This window comes from Nannospalax galili, unplaced genomic scaffold (assembly GCF_000622305.1).
Source record: "Nannospalax galili isolate Female #2095 unplaced genomic scaffold, S.galili_v1.0 scaffold40, whole genome shotgun sequence".
NCBI classification, from domain to species: domain Eukaryota; kingdom Metazoa; phylum Chordata; class Mammalia; order Rodentia; family Spalacidae; genus Nannospalax; species Nannospalax galili.
In genome coordinates, this window is record NW_008347810.1 from 1,370,623 (window position 1) to 1,375,518 (window position 4,896).

At 50.6% G+C, this 4,896-nt stretch overlaps 1 pseudogene; it reads left to right on the forward strand.

Moving 5' to 3' along the window:
• Positions 1-3,075: 3,075 nt before the first annotated feature.
• On the forward strand, positions 3,076-3,952 carry LOC115072267 (annotated as a pseudogene).
• The last annotated feature ends 944 nt before the right edge of the window (positions 3,953-4,896 follow it).

A 4,896-nucleotide genomic window follows, 5' to 3' on the forward strand; every position in this document is an offset into this window, starting at 1 on the left:
GACTCTAGAACTTACTTCTACTCTGAAAATTCTCTTTGTCTCCTGGGCTAAGACTAAGATTTTAATGTTCAAGGAAGAGAAACAAATCTATCCACAAATACTTTGTTAGTTTTGGGCATGCTTTAAGGATGATTGTTCATCTAGGCTAATATTTTGGAGAACTGACTTAGGAATTACTTTAAGCTCAATGGAAATACCAGCTGTTATAAACTGTGTAAAACATGGTGTCCATCTGTGGTCCTCATTTTCTTGTATATTAAATGATCATAAGACGTTTTTCACAAAATGAAAAAAATGTTTATTAAAACAATAATCTAGACTTTGCGCAAAGGCACAGGTATGCAAACGTGAACACGATGATACAGTTGTCACCTTAGTAAAACACATAACCCAGAGAGGAATCCATTTGTAAGCAGATATTTATAGTATAATAGATTCTGATACTAGATTGTGAAGATTTAGAAAATAAACTATATCACTGAAGGAGGAAGTGCAGCCTGAACAACCAGAGCATGCATGCTGCAAATGCACCAGAAACATCAGGTTAAGTTGAGCCTGCATTCTGCCAAAGGACATAGAGATGGCTGATGCAAGATAGCGTGACACAGAGAGCCAATGAGGATCAGACATGACCTGAGAAGGCCTACTGGGGCCAGTGGGACATTGGGAGAGGGGTATATAAGGCAGTCCCATATCCGCAATAACCGAGTCTGCAGCACTTAGCCTACTGCCTGCTTCCAGCCGATTCCCGGTGTCTGTGTTGTGACTCTGTGCCAACTTCCCCACCCAGAGGGCCCCAGGACACCCGCAACATATCCCCTAGTCAATTAACAGCTTTACTAACAGGCATTGTCATTATTGCTGCTGTACCCCTCTGCTACTACAGATACAGATATGAATATGCATGTAATACAGGTGATTGTGGACTTACATCATTGCCTACCTGTGGGACAAAGAGGAGATTCCAAAGCCATCAAAACTCTCCTTTCATATCCAAATCTTATGCTTTTAGATTCTTCTTTTTTAAGTGCTTGCCACCATTTTCTGCCATACACTAGCAGTTAGAACAGCCCTGGGCCTCAAACAGCACTAGGTCAAGAGGGATTCTGCTGATATTGACTAGGAGGAAGATAAGGAGGGACCAGCTTCCTTATTCACAGACTTGGCCTCAGTGGCAGAAATTGAAGCTAGCTCTTTCCATTACGGGAAGTAGGAAGTTGTTACCTTATGCTTTGGGCCTGGATTGTCTTTGAACAGTTAATTAACCTTTAGTTATACTTTTGTTGTCTCAAGAATCAATTTACACTTGAGTATAAGCTTCCCCTTTGTCCATATTTTAAGTAAAAACACTAAATGGCTATCTGAGTAGCCAGGTGACTTCAAACCTGTCTGTGTGTTACTTCAGGAAAACAGAGCTACTGTGTTGTACTGTTAGGGGAAGAGGAATTTACTGCTTGTTTGAATATGCTGCTTGTTTGAATATACTGCTTGTCTGAATTTACTGCTTGAATTTACTTGTTTGAATTTACTGCTTGTAACCAATTAACTCAACTAGAGACACAGGCATCCAGAGATAGAGGCAAAGTGCTACAACCCCCGGAGCCTGACCTGTTCTGTGTCATGTCATGTCTGCTTACACAAGATAACAAGAAAGAGTCGTACCAGGCACATACCAATCATCTCTCCCCAATTGAGATACCTGAAGGGAGCTGTAACATTTTTCTTGTTTTAAAGTTATTGGTTTGTGAAATGCTTGCTTTGAAACTATTGGCTGTATAAACGCGGGCTTTTGTGTAACAGTTGTGGAAGCCTATATAATCTTTACCTAAAATTGTCTCAGGGTCGATCACTCTAACCAGACCTGCGTGTCTTGGAAGGAAGGTCGGCCCCAGCTAGCTGGTTTAATAAAACTCTGCTTGATTCTTGCATCTCCATACTCGTGCATTGTTCTCCAGAAGAGACCCACTGAGTCACGGACCCTAACAATCTGATGCTCACTTCTGGCCTCAGCATGCAGTGTTTGCCCACAGTGGACATATATGCATGCAGGCAAAATCCTCATGCACATCAATCCAGAATAAAGCGGGAATCACCATCCCGTGTCTGGTCTCGGGTTCGAGTCCCAAGCAGGGAAGTCCGGGTTCGAGTCCCGGCACCTAGGGTCCGAGTGTCTCGGCCCTGGGGAGGAAGCCCGATCGGCAGAAACCTGGCACCAGAGGAAGAGGAGGTCAAGCTCGTTACCTTGAGGCAGTCCGAGTGGACGCCTTTTGGGAGAATCACGAGGAGTCTCGGGGATCCCGAAAGTGAGAGTGGTGAGTGCAGCGCGTGTCTGAGCGAAAGAAGGACCGGTCCAAGCGAATGCAGTGAGATGTGGTGCGCGTGCTTGATAATTGTGCTAATTATCTTAATAAGGGGGGGGTCTGGTTTTGTATTTTTCTCTACGCTCTCTATTTTAAACCTTCCTTTCCTCCTTTTTCCTTCCTTTTATTCTCGGTCTAAATAGACAAGACCCTTTATCTGCATCTCCCACCCCTCTCCATCCCTCTCTCCGGCCACTGAAAAAACCCACGGCTGGGGCTGCACAGGCTCTGGGGCAGCTGCGCCATGGCCGCCGCCCGGGGCATGAAGATCTCCAGGTGGCACCGCCAGATGAAGTTCGAGTGGCCCATGCTCATGTCCACCGAGCCCTGCGACCAGTTGCGCCCGATGGTCACCAAGTGCCTCTTCATGAGGTACTCGAACTCGCGGCCCTCCAGCCGTGCCATGGCCCAGCCGCCTGGCGGGGACCCGCCACCCATGGCCCTGCCACCTGAGGGAGGGGCGCCTGCGCCCGAAAGCACCACGGCCGCCGCCACCACCGCCACCACTGGCCGCCCGCCCACTCAGCTCCTAGGGCCGCTGCCACAACGCTAAGCTGAGCTGCCTGTGCCCAGGGCTCAGGAGGGGGCCGCGGAGGAGCCGCCCCCCCGGCCCCCAATCCCCGCACCCTTCCATGGTGCTCTGGCTGCCACCGCACCCCGTGCGTCCAGGCTAGGGCGATGTGGGAGCCCCTGGACCACGGCCCCGGCGGGCACCATGAGCCCCCTACTCCACCACCTGCTGCTCACCACACTGCTGTAGCTGGCTGGCACCCAGGCCCCTGTCTCCCAGCTTGATGCCCCTGATCACCAGAAGAAAGTGGTGCCCAGGTGCCCAGCTGTGTGACCGTGCAATGCTATGGTGGCTGCTGCCCTGATGACGGCCTGGAATGTGTGCCTACTGGGCAGCACCAAGTCTGAATGCAGATCCTCATGATCCAGTACCCTAGCAGTCAGCTTGGGGAGATGTCCTTGGAAGAACACAGCCAATGTGAATGCAGACCCAAACAAAAGGAAAGTGCTGTGAAGCCAAACAGGGCTGCCATGCCCCACCACCATCCCCAGCCCTGCTCTGTTCCAGGCTGGAATTCAGCCCCCAGAGCACCCTCCCCAGCTGACATCATCTATCCCACTCCAGCCCCAGGACCCTCTGTCCACTCTGCACCCAGCGCCATCAGCGCCCTGACCCCCAGACCTGCCACTGCCGCTGTAGATGCCACAGCTTCCTCCGTTGAAGAGGGGAGCCCAGAACACCCCAGCCCACGAGATCTCAGCTGGGGCTCCAGAAGGGCCAGGGACAGAAGCTGAGGTAGAAGAGACTGAACTCTTGGAGGCCAAGGAGATGCCTGGGGGTTCTAGGATGCTGAGAACAGAGACTGAGACAATAGAATTGAAGATATTGGGGGTCCAGAAGACAGAAGTGAGGGCTTTGGGGATCCCAGGAATAGAAAATGAAACAGCAGAAGCTGAAATATTGAGGACCCAGAAGGCAGAAATAGGGGGTTTTGAGGGTCCAGTGATAGCTGCTGAGATGGGAAAGTCTGAGATATCGGAGGCCCAGGAAACAGAGGTTAGGGAATCAGGGGCTCTGTGGATAGACATAACACAGCCTGAGATGCTGGGAACCCAGGAGATAGAAGTTGGTGCCTCAGGGATCCCAGGGATAGAACCTGAAATAGCCAGGGCTCAGGAAACAGAGGTGGGGGATTCTGGGACTTCCAGGCCAGAAGCTGGAACAGTAGAGGCTGAGGTTCTGAGGGCCCAGTGGACAGAAACTATAGTTACAGAGTTGGAAGAGGCAAAGACAGAAACTTTGGCAATCCAGGAGACTGGGACCTGGGGAGCTCTCACAGTCACTGAGAAAAGAGTTTCAGGGGCTCAGGCAATAGAGGCAGAAGTATCCAGGACACCAGAGACAGAGACTAAACTTCTGAGGCTTCAGAGGACAGAGACTAGAGTGTTGAGAGAAACAGAGGCCAAATCTTTGACTTTGTGGCCCCAGAAAGCAGAGATAGCAGTTTCTAACCCCTGGAAAATAGATCTGGTATTTTTGAGGCCCAGGAAGCAGAATCTGGGGTCTTGGGAACCCAGAAGGAGAAAGAAGCTGAGGAAAGCCTGCCAGAAGCCAGCTTGATTGAGGCACAGGTGGCCAGTGGGGCAGGGGCTGGGGTACCCAGGCCCTCGGGGTCCTCTTCCCCAGAGGAGCCCGAAGAGGACAGGAGGATGCCAGGAAGCCAGACACCACCTGCCCTGGTCAGCTCCAGCCAGTCCCTGCTAGAGTGGTGTCAAGAGGTCACCAGTGGCTACCGTGGTGTCCGTATCACCAATTTCACCACATCCTGGCTGATAGAGATGGAAAAGTTTCTAAGCCAGAGTGTTGCTATTTAGAAGGCACTTTCTGATTGTAGTCTTTGTTAGGTGTGTGCAGCTTACTCAGTGGTACTGTACAATACTGGGGCAACTTAAGTTCTTATTGCAGACCTCTATTCTTAGACATTTAAAGGTACATAATGGGCCAGGTGTGATGGCACACCCTTTT